At 36.9% G+C, this 12340-nt stretch overlaps 1 long non-coding RNA gene across 1 annotated transcript; it reads left to right on the plus strand.

Annotated features, from left to right (window-relative positions):
* The first annotated feature begins 3368 nt into the window (after positions 1-3368).
* On the plus strand, positions 3369-4035 carry LOC126857893 (uncharacterized). The gene is made up of 3 exons (XR_007688554.1): positions 3369-3492; positions 3731-3848; positions 3913-4035. It is a non-coding gene; the product is annotated as an uncharacterized LOC126857893 (long non-coding RNA).
* Positions 4036-12340: the final 8305 nt, after the last annotated feature.

Here is a 12340-nt window from a genome sequence, read left to right on the forward strand (position 1 = left end):
ATCGCGAACGACTCTATTGAGTCGTCGTCATGTACGAATGAAAAATTAATGATGCGAACGGTAATAGGTCAGGATAGGGTAGAAGATGCACGCTGTACGATCGTTCGAAGATGATATGTCAAAGATTGACGGATTTTCGACGTTAACAGTTTGGCCTGTTACAGATCGTTAAAGCAAGACTCGTGATAATGCTTGATACACTGTTCGTTTAATTATTTAATTAAAGCAATTAAGCATTTAACTAGTAATATTTATGATATAGTAGCAAGTGTATTGTATATATATATATATATATATATATATATATATATATATATATATTTTTAATTTTTAATTTTTTTTTAAATTCTTAAAATAATATTTATATCGCTATTATAGCTTATATATATATATATATATATATATATATATATATATATATAAAAGCTATAATAGCGATATAAATATTATTTTAAGAATTAAAAAATATATATATATATATATATATATATATATATATATATATAAGCTATAATAGCGATATAAATATTATTTTAAGAATTAAAAAAAAAAAAAATTAAAATTCAAAGCTAATTATATTTTGCGACTTGGCACGCGCGTAAAATGAAGAAAGTATTCCGACGTGAATATTCTAATTTGCGTGCGCGCGAGAGATTAAATTACCTTTCGGATTTCCACGACTTACAACATAGCGATAAGAGAGAGGGTCCTCGCTCTCGCTCGACCATCGATTCGGGCAGGTAGCTCCGAGCTTTGTAAATTACACGCGTACGAGAGAGAGAGAGAGAGAGAGAGAGAGAGAGAGAGAGAGAGAGAGAGAGCGCATCTCATGGGGTCCCGACGCCGTTGTCAACCGCCATACACGGCAACAAATTTATACGTCGCCGTCCCGCAGTTTTCCCACATACGCGGACACACGGGGAGTGGTAAGAAATACAGGTCGAGGAGCGAAAGAGAGCCGAAAGACATCGTGCCTCGAGTAATTACATGCCCCGGGAGAGTCTGGCAATGGGATCCGACAAACACGCGCAGTTAGAAGAGAGAGTAGAGAGTTAAGAGTTTAGGTGTGTATGTGGGGGAGAGAGAGAGAGAGAGTGGTTCGGAGGGAATCCGTTCAAACGTTCCTTCAGCGGAGGGAGGGGGATGTGGTGGATTTACCTCTATATATGCTGGCGCGTTGTGAGAGACGAGAGAGAGAGAGAGAGAGAGAGAGAGAGAAAGGGTGGGAGAAGGAGAGCTTTTCGCGGCGAGAGAGCACTATATTACATCATTGGCGGCCATTTTGGACCACCCAAGTCGCTGTCAGAGCATAAAAAATATGAAGTTCTTTTAGGGCCGCCTTTTTTCCGTGCCGCCAGCGGCGCGGCTCTGCCGGTTCGTACCGCGACGGAGAAAGGCGGTGCGCGAAGGAGAGAGAGTCGAAGACGCCGGCGTGTGTGTGTGTGTGTGAAAACAAGACGGCGAGAGAGGGACAAGAAGAAAGAGAGAGAGAGAGAGAGAGGGGGGGGGGCCGAAAGAAAGCAGAGGAGAAAGCGAGAGAGGAAAACGAGTTGAAACTAAGACGAAGATTCGTGGAGGATCGAAGATAGAAGGATGATGCTGCGGGGGGACCACCCCCCCCCACCCCCCGAGCATGTACTAGGGATCTAAATAGAATAGAAGTCCGATAGGTATAGGATTTAGGAAACGAGGCGCGGCTAAGGGGGGCGATCGTGAGGAGGGATATATAAAAAAAGAGTGGACAGAGGGGAGACGATTTGAGAAGACTTGTATGGGAAGGCGTGAGGGAGAGGAATCTGAGCATGCTTGAAAGGAGAAAAGGGTGGAATAGAGGTTTCGACCGCGGCCTAAGCGCAGTGTACAGGCCGAAGACAAGTGAATGACGATAGATGAGGATAAAGTTTAAAGAATAAAGGAAGAATGTCGAGAGGAGTATATTTCAAACTAGAGAAGTAATAAAAAAGATACGTCGCTGCGACGAGAGATATCGAGATAAACCGAGCACCAAGTGGAACGTAGTATAGTGCATTGATTATGTAATCGATTGGATGCGGAGATACGATAAGAGCGATATACATATACGCGTAGGGCAAGTATGAGACCCGTGGTGCGCGAAGCGTATCGCGGGAGACAGAGACAGATAGTCGGAGAAAGAGAATCGCTTGGGGTTACGAAGGGCAAGCGTGGCAAGAGCGAATAGATAAACGGAGGGAAGTATAGAAGGGAATGCGCGAGAGATAAACGGGCGGGGAGATAGGGGGCGAAGGCAATACTCTCTTATGCGGTGAAGGGCAAGTGAGGTATTCGGCGAGATAAGGCGGAGATCGGGCCGTGCTGGATGAAATAACAGAATTAAATGGATAATCTTAATCGACGATGGTTTTCGAGTAGTTTCATTTGCGAACGGACGTGTGGTATATATAGGACGAGAAATTAGGCACTTTTACAGATAGTGGAGAGATTGTGTTTAAATTAATTAGCATAGTGAGATCACGGAACTCTGCGTCGCTGATAAAAAGAGAATATAAAGAGATATAAAAAATTGTATAACAAATTCAACAAAGAGTAAATTTATTATATATTTTAACATTTTTGAATATTTTTCTTATAACATGTTATTTTTTATTAATTTAGTTAGTTGTAATTAATTTTTGACCAGTAAAAGTCTGAAATAATATATAATCTAATAAAACATTTTATATTTATTTATTAAATATTATATATATTATATATTATTATATATATATATATATATATATATATATATATATTATTTATTGTATATTATTTATTATTGATTATATATACAATACATATACATATATCAAATAATTAATTATGATTAATATTATTATGATATTTATTTATATAACGATATATAAAAATTTGTTAAAAATTATACTTAAAATATAATGATTATATTCAACTATATTCTTTTAAATATTGTGACATTGTATTAATAAATGCAGAAAATTTTTGACGCTAACAACTCTTATTTTCTAATAGTTTCTGTTAGAAAAGAAATAAGAATATTATCGGATAACGATTGGTAGATGATATGGTAGTCAGCGAGAAGATCCGAGGAATGTAGAGGTTGAGAGAGGGCTGAAGTGATATATGTAAAGAATAAAGGATCGAATAAATTAAGAGAAAGACGCCCCGCGTAATTTGAGAGGAAGAGCGTCTCCTGTGTTAAGGCGCTTTGAGAAAGGGCGAGAACGAATGGAGCTTATAGGCGCGAGGCGAAGAAGGTACAGGAAGATAGACGAAGGCAGAGACGGATAGGTGGTGGGTAAGGGAAGCACTTAGGGGCCGTGAAGAGCACCAAGAGGTACAAGGCCGCCGCAGGCCGTGCGAGAAACGTGTAAAAGAAAGGTGTAGTGATTATGCAGTTGAGTCGGGCTAGATCGTTTTTCGCTCGCCATATTGCGGCTTAGCCGCGTGCTCCTTAGCTGTAGCATCCATCGCGTCTGCGTTACTTTTTATCTGCAAGTACGAGAAATCATTTTTGTATTTTTATATTCGCGTCAAATTAATACCACCAGACAAGATGATTTTAAATTTGTTAATATAATTTTATTTTTATTACATTTATCGTATATTTTATATTTTATTTTATATTTGAAATTTAATAATAAAATCGTGTTTTAATATTATATTTATATTTATATTTATATTTATATTTATATTTATATTTATTAATTATTTTTTTTGTTTATCACGCAAAAAGTAGGCAGCCATTAGCTTCTCTAGATGCAAATACGCGGATGTTCGTTTAATGTCGATTGCCACGCATGATCGCTTGCGTCTCGAAATTATAGGTGGATAAGCGACTCGGTTCTTACTGGGTATGTAATCCGTCCTGTTTGTTATGACGACGCCGTTTTGTTTTTACCGTTCCTTTTGCCGTAGTCGAGGTAGAACGAGAGACGAGAGAAGGTAAGGAGAGTGGCCTGTTAGAGAGGCGAATGTCTTGTCTTCTCAGGAGAGTTCGCCAGGGTGATTCATCTCGGAATGATTGAACGAGAGACGGCTTCGCTCGTTCGCGTGAAAGGTGCACGCAATTTGGCGCCAACTAGCCGCATCGCGTACCTAATTAAGGCCCCACAATTTTATACAACCGTTATAATCTTGATATTCTAGAATCTAGATTGACGTATCCTACACTGACAAATCTTGACGTTAATGTTGATAAACATATTGCTCCTTATCGTTTACTTTGCGTTATTATTATTTACATTTACAGAGGTCGAATAGAATATTATTTTTATCATATTTATATTATTCCGATAGAAATCGAATAAAAATACCGTAGGAATTATTTTTTGTCTGATCGCCTTGAACTTATTGTTTTAAAATTTTATATTGCTCTTTATCCTTATTTATTAAATAACTATAAACTACTATCATAGTTATTTCATCCCAATTTTTTAAAAGTATGATTTAATTTTTAATCCTTATTTTACTTACTATCCTCTACCATTAAAAATTCACTTATTATTTAGCAATCTTCCATCATTACTGCAAAAAGAAAATCCTAATTAATTAATCGTAATTAATAAACGTAATTAATCATTGTCCTATTAAATCCTCCGATTAAGTCGATGCACTTGGGAGTGAGAGAGAAAGAGATGTGGAGGGCAGACTCGAGAGCCGGATGCCCGCTGTTGCTTTATTATTAAAATCGGAGGTGACGCACCCTACGCGTCAATTTATTCCGTCAAGGTAAGCGGCCTTGGCGGCTGGTGCTGGACGAATGTACGCGCGCGAAGATGAAGGCGGTGGTACGATCAAGTCATTCCATTATCTGAATTGAGTGCTGCGCGTGGGTATCTGTAATCAGTCCTTTTTTCTTTTTTTTTCATTTCTTTTCGAGGCGGCCTCACCTCGCGTCTCGTCACGCCCTCAAGGCCTCACCGAAATGAGTATACGAGAGGAAGCTTTCTCGGCTTGTGGCCGGATCGTATGAGACCGAGAGACGCTTTTCTCTTCTCTCAAGCAACGCCAATCGCTGCATACGTCACGGACACATTTCTCAAGATATATTATAATATATTAAAATCTCGAGAGAGAGAGAGAGAGAGAGAGAGAGAGAGAGAGAGAGAGAGAGAGAGAGAGAGAGAGAGAGAGAGTAACTTTTTGTCAAGTATCTTTATTTCCATCTGCGCTGTCCGCACTACTTCATCTCGCCGTTGCCTGAAGGAATAATAAGCCGGCCGAATTACCGGGATCATTAGATTCAATTTGGGATTAAAATATTGCCTCCTACTAAGAATCGTGGCGGACGCGCATAATTGCATTATTACCTTATCCCTTTTAATGGTGAAATTACCACCCTCGAGGTTTCCTGTCTTGCGAGGTTCGATCTTGCGTAAGATTGCACGAGATATCACGACTAGTCTTGATATTGTCTTGTCTCGAAATTCGAAGCAAGATCAATACAAGTTTTTTAATTAATTCTTCAAGACAATAGCAAGACTAAGATCGTCAAGATTATTGGTCTTGTCAAGATTATTGGATATTTTAAAAAAAGCTAAAAATATTTAAATAGATATTTATTTAAATAAATATTAAAATATATTACAGATTTAAAAGATTTTATTTAATAAATAAAAATTATTTATATTAACAAATTTAAAAACAATTAATGCAATGCAAACAAAATAAATAATATTGGCAAGTAAACAAATGACATAAATAGTAATAATTATCTTAAATTATTATGTATTATATAAAGATTATATATTGTTAAATATTATTTTAAATAATTATTCAATATTAAATAAAGAATTGTTACTAAAATCGAGACGAGGCAATACAAGACGAGATTTTTGTTATGAAGATCCAATCAAGACTGAGACAAGATTTAAGTTTCCGAAAATTTTCAATATCAATATAATATTTTTTCTCTTTCGCCCGAGATAATACTCTTTTTTTTTTTCCTCTCTTCGTGGCCACTGCACGCGCTCGCGCGTACTTTCCCTCTTTTCTGTTTCCAGACGTTATTAAATTCAGCCTATATAGAAAGTCTACAGAAGCACGCAATCTACTTTTGATTTCGTTTCCTCCCGTTGCAAGTTAATATGCTTCAATTACATAAAACTGTAGATATTCAGTGAAGCATCAGCGCTCCTATCGACGTAAGAAAATTATGCGAAAAGTATGGCTGTGTGTGGCAAATTTATACGTTAACACGTGCATAACACGTGTCCTTCGCTTTCATGATGTATTTACTGGTCAATCAGAGCATAATGTTCCACTAAATGTCATGCGGCTTTTTACAATCGACGGTTTGTCATTTTGTGCATTTGTGCATGCTCAATATGCATTTATGTAAGATATCGATAAACTTTAGCGATGACAGTTGAGATGGAAGTAGTTTTAGATAGGACCTTAACCGAAAGAACCGTTGGTTAACACTAACTTTCCAATTTAAGAACAGAAATACAAATATTTTATAATAATTATTAATTTCAATCAATTTAAGTTGATTTGTAAGATTTTGAATAATTCATGAAACTTTATCTGAAATAAAGAAGTTCATGATATTAAATAAAAATAAGTTATCTAATGATATAAAAAAAACTATCTAATGACATAAAAAAATAGAAAAAATTTCCAATTTATCTCATATATTTTAAAAAATCTATTTAAATCATATGTATATTATATTGTATTTATGCAATATATGTGTGCATTCCGTGAACAAAATTTCCTATCAATGTTACATTTCCAATAGCAATTAGTACTGTAAGAATAATTATGACATGCTCTGATTGGCTACGTTGCAACAAAATTAATGTTTTCTTATATACTGTCTAATTAATGAATAGACATTAAACGTACGATATAATTGATATACATATACGTCATGACAAAAAATGCAACAGTAATTAAGATATTATATTAAAAACGCTAATTTAATATATCAAATATCAAAATATTTCTCTTTATATATATAATCAATTAATATTTCTACATACATAACAATAAATCTTTTATTAATATCTTTTAATATTTTATTTAATCAATATGCATAATTTAACTAATACTTTATCTAATCAATACGTATATAATTAATATCTCTGGTTTCAAATACATGCAAAGTATCATATGTAATCTGCTGTGTATTTGAATGCAGAACAAGATTTTTTTTTGTAAAAAAATCAAGCAGAACGGAATCACACATAGAGTTTATCATATTACATGCTTTGTAATTAATGAACTAGTGTAGCGGTAGCTCCTTAATAGTAGCTAGAATAATTGCTTGTATCTTAATTGAATCTCTCTGCGGCGCGTAAACCTATAATAGAGAGAGAGAGTCTAGATATCTAGATCTTCTGGATTCATGTTTTCCGCTATTATTCCATTACGTTTCGCATTATGCGCTCGCATTTTTTCCTTGCACGCATTGTCGGAACTGTGCACCTTAATTGATAAGATAAATTTAATATTTTATTTACTTTATAGATCCCTCACGACGGATTTTAATTGCGCGTACAACACTATTTTAATTTTCGGTTTTTGTTTTTTTTTTTCAGCGTATTGTAATTAGCGATAACTATCAGTAGGAGTCGGGAGGAAATTCTTGTTCGCGCTGCATTTCGATAAGCATGCGCGGCATACCGCGGCCGCTAGCAATTTTCCGGTTATGGACACTAATTATCTTGTAAGTCGTCGAAGGACAAAACCAACAGAATCTACATATTTCTCATTCAGCGCGCTTGCGTCTCTATCTCGATTCCGTCTACGCAAATCTTCGGTGAAAATTACGTTATTTGTACTTATATATGACATATAACATTATTTATAGAAGCTACATGATAGCTATAAGAGAGCTATATGATTATTTATTAATTATTCAAATTATTGCAAATGTATTTGATGTCTTTAGAAGTTGAGGAAAGAAAATGAAAAAAATGAAAGAGCCGTTACAAAGGGAAACCATTGTAACAGCTGACAAAAAAGGCTGTTTTTAAGAATTTCTTTTCTGGTAAATAATTGATTTTTTCCAAATCACTTTATTAACATCACGAAGTATATAATTTGAATTTGAAACTTTTTGAAAAATTTTTGTTAAAAAAATATTAATATTTATAGCTACAATATCCAATAGTGTGAGTCGCCTTAAAAAAAGGCATATGTGTAGCGGGCCAATGGAAGCAAAAAAAAAAAAAACAAAAATATTTTCTTAATATATAAGACAATACCTCCACGTATGGCTTTAAATACAAAATTATTTGTTACAAAATGGATTTTTGAAGAAAAAATTGATTCCAAAATTGATGACATTGATCTGTTTTCTAATATGACAAAAAAAAAACAAATTATTCAATCAAAAATTTCATACGTGAAACTGAAGCTATTGTCTCACATTTTAAGAAAATATTTGTTTTTTTTTCTTGTTTCAGAGCTTTCAATGCGCCCGTTTTTGTTTTAAGACTGCTCGCAATAGGCTCTATTTGTAGCTATAAATATTAATATCTTTTAACAAAAATTTCACAAAAGACAGTTTAAATTATGTAATGTTAATAACGTGATTAAAAAAAAAATTATTTACCAGAAAAAAATCATTAAAAATAACTTTTTTTTATCAGCTATTACAATGGTTCCTCCCCTTAATCAATTATTCAAGATTAATTTGTTATGATCGTTTGACTTCAACTCCTCTCTTGATTCGCGTCGCAAATGGAGGAGAGGAGAGGAGAGGAGAGGAGAGGAGAGGAGAGGAGAGGAGAGGAGACCAGCACAAGGAATCCTCGCTTTATGGATCACGACGCATTTATCGTGCGATGCGATGCCGCATCGCGAGATGCGAGAAAAACGCACGGCCGTATCGCATGTACGGCCGCGCATGCGCATGCGATAATCGCTTTTAATCGTCCGCCGCGCCCGTAATTGGCGATAATTACGAGCGCGCGGGGACCGGGAGAATTCGCGCCTCTCCCGCGTCGCGGATTCGATGAGCTGTTTCGAGTTGGCCGAATACGGCGAGCATGGCGGTGATTAACGCGCGCGTGTATACACACACACGCACGCACGCACACAGGCCATCATCCCCTTTCGTTGCTCGTCATAAAACTCCCCTCGCGCGTCCGCATCGTGCGTGCCGTTTCTGGGCTCCAGGAATGCGTGCTCCAGGTCGAGGTGGGTACATAAAGTGCCCGGTAATGCCTCCCTTTAACGGAGCGGAGAGCGTTAATGCGCGGCCGCGTCATCGAAATCGGCCCGGGAATAATTTGTTCTACGTGCTCTGGTGTGGGGTCGCGTCGATTTAACCCTTTCCGGCCATACGGGGTTCGTATCATATGTCGTATATCTCACGTATGTTGTGCAGTATCGAAAAGTAATAACAAAAGAGATAATTGAAAAATACCTTCGATTCTTTCATAGGTGAACGAGAAGCGAGGATTAGTCGTCCTTAATAAGGCTTGTGAGCGAAAAATTGAGAAGGACATTGATTCTTCTAAGAAATGTTATAATCGCGGATGCGATTTCGTTCTTGTTTGTTAGTTTCTTGAAATTTTAAGATCGCTTTACTTCTGCGACGCGTATAACAATTAAGTTTGGATGATTTAGTGCTGCATGATAAAATGAAATCGTCATTTTATCGCGTTGCAACTAGGCTACAATTACATGTAATTAATAACAAATACGTATAATTGTGTCTCTGTATTTTTCTATTATTTCGTAATGACGTTTTCATTTGTGATATAAAATTTTTGCGATTAATTATCGGGATCGGTCGATTCTAAACTTCACCGATAAAGTTCTTACAAAACGCTACGAATTTCTTAAGAGCTTATCAGCCAGTTAAGGGTGAGAGCTGGCTTAGGAAAGGCACTCAATAGGTACTTTATCTTTTTATTTTTAATTTAAAAAATTTTTTTTAAACAATTTTTGATTAATTATTTTAAGGCATCCGTATATAAGATAAATTAATAAATTTAACAGCTTTGTGATACATTTTAATTATTAAAATTATTATTTATAATTTTAATAATTTTATTTTTTATTTCTTTTTAATTTTTTTATTTATTTATCAAATCATCAAAAATATTCTTCGGAACTTACTAATGAAAGAAGCTATATGTTGTATAAAAAACAGAGATGGGGGAAAATTAATAAAATTATATTATTTACATATGGATTTAGCCACTTACCGGAAGTAGGCTTCGAGAAATGGTGGATGCGCACAATATTATCGTAAAAGGGTGCTGGCATCGGGCAGCAGATATCGGAAAGTTTAAATGTTAAAGCCCGGTTCCCGAATGTTGGAAACTTGAGACCGGTGTGATCTAATCTGCGTCGGGATTTATCCTCCACCGGCCCCCTTTCGGCGCCATAATATCTGCCAGGCGCAGCTGCTGCCGTTTCGGCGATCCTTTCTGGTAGGCGGCGACTTATCTCTACTTTACGAGCGACTACATTCGACGCTTAACGTCGAATCCGCCTGGTGGTATACCTGAGATAAAATGGTGGTCCATCGTTCGCCGGTGGCCATTTTGGGTCTAATTAATTGGTGGGACGCGTTGCATCTCTCGACTACACCGGCCCGGCCACCTAATGTCCCCGACGGTTCCTTTAATATATTCGGATACCTGCCTACGCTGCGTCCTCCCGACATTCGCGTTTACAGCTTACATCGATGAGGTTGTAACGCTCGCTGTTGATCGATGAATGTGCTTAACGTTGACTATCTTACGTTAATCTCGCGCGCTTACAAGCTTCGAGAGCGCCAGGTATCGATAATGTCAGTAGGATTTTTATTCTCCAAATTTGTTATCATAAATAAAATTAATGACTAATTAATAATAATTAATTATTAAACACAGCGATCAATAGAAATAAAAATGCCAATAAAATAAAAAAAAACAATAAAATAATAATAAAATAGTAATAAAAATGCTAATTATATATTGCAATAATAATCTTAATAAATTTCAAACATCTGTCAATCAATAATCATAAAAAGTGCAACCTAATACTCGCCTCACGACGAAAGAGTTAGGTTGACTCACACATAGATACACGCACACACACACACACGCACACACATCCAATGCAGAACCGGATGCTACAAGAGGGCTACTTCTCTCACGAGATCGTAATAATCTCCGCATCTCGTTTACGGATGCGCGAGCGCGTTCGGGACAACGGCAACGCAATCCGAATCGATTTCTCCTCTCGTTAAAGTCGCGCCTTGTTAAGGGGCCAGATCGTAATCTGGATGGTTCTCCCGGTGTTATTCTCCGTTGTTATGATTGCCGACAATACTGGACCGAGATATGATTTTTTTTCAGAAGCACTCCTTATATATCGAGCACGCGGCCTCGTGAAATCGTTGTTTCATATTTACACATGTTCGTATATACGGGGTGTCCCAATACTTATCTGTATATTTTTCAACCGATTTTTTTCTCATCTTAATATTATTTATAACGCGACTTTGACAAATTTAAATCGCAGATTAAATTTTTATTAAGATTAAGATGGATGAAAGAAATTAATTACTTAAGAAGGAAAAATTTCTCTTTAATATCAATTGAGTGTCTTTTGACATATCGTATAAATCTCGCGTTTTGGAAAATATATATTTGTGGAACACCGTGCGTACAGAATTCTCGCAAATTCAGAAAAGGATGCCGAGGGATGTCGCTCGACAAAATGATAACAGTCTGTTCATCTGCGCATAATAGCGGACGATAGGCTAGGAGGTGTCGCTGGTGCGTAAGTCACGGCGGTACCACAAGGACACAACAGCAACAACGAACGCAGCATCTCTCGCCGGGGCGACTCCTTTTCACGTTAAAGACCCGGCTCGGTTGGTTATAGGAAGGAAGATTATAATCTGAATGGTTCTCGGTGTTCTCCAACTTGGCGGGTGCCAGCGGTAGATAGGAATCTCCTTGAAGAGGATCGTCCGAGTCTCTGTCTTTTCTCTCTCTTTCTCTCTCTCTCTCTCTCTCTCTCTCTCTGTCGTATATACACAAAGGCGCAATCCTCGCGGGGATATAGGATAACGTAGGGTCCTACTTAGCTACTAATGCTGTCGCTACCCGCCCTTTCTCGGCGTAAATTATGTCCTCGGGTACGATCGTCCGTTTCGTGCTTCCTTGCCCGCGGGAATATAACACGGCCTTAGTGCTAATCGGCTCTCTCTCTCTGTACGTGCTCGCGATCGTTACTCGAAGCAGTGTCAGCCCGAGCGACAAGCTTAATTTCTTCTCGATCGCGATATCAATTTAACGATCGGGATCGATTTGGGATGCGATCGATGAAACGTTTCGGTGGATCTCGATCGACGTGATTGGCTGATTCATAAAATTTGTTTCATTTT

This window comes from Cataglyphis hispanica, chromosome 23 (assembly GCF_021464435.1).
Source record: "Cataglyphis hispanica isolate Lineage 1 chromosome 23, ULB_Chis1_1.0, whole genome shotgun sequence".
Classification (NCBI taxonomy): domain Eukaryota; kingdom Metazoa; phylum Arthropoda; class Insecta; order Hymenoptera; family Formicidae; genus Cataglyphis; species Cataglyphis hispanica.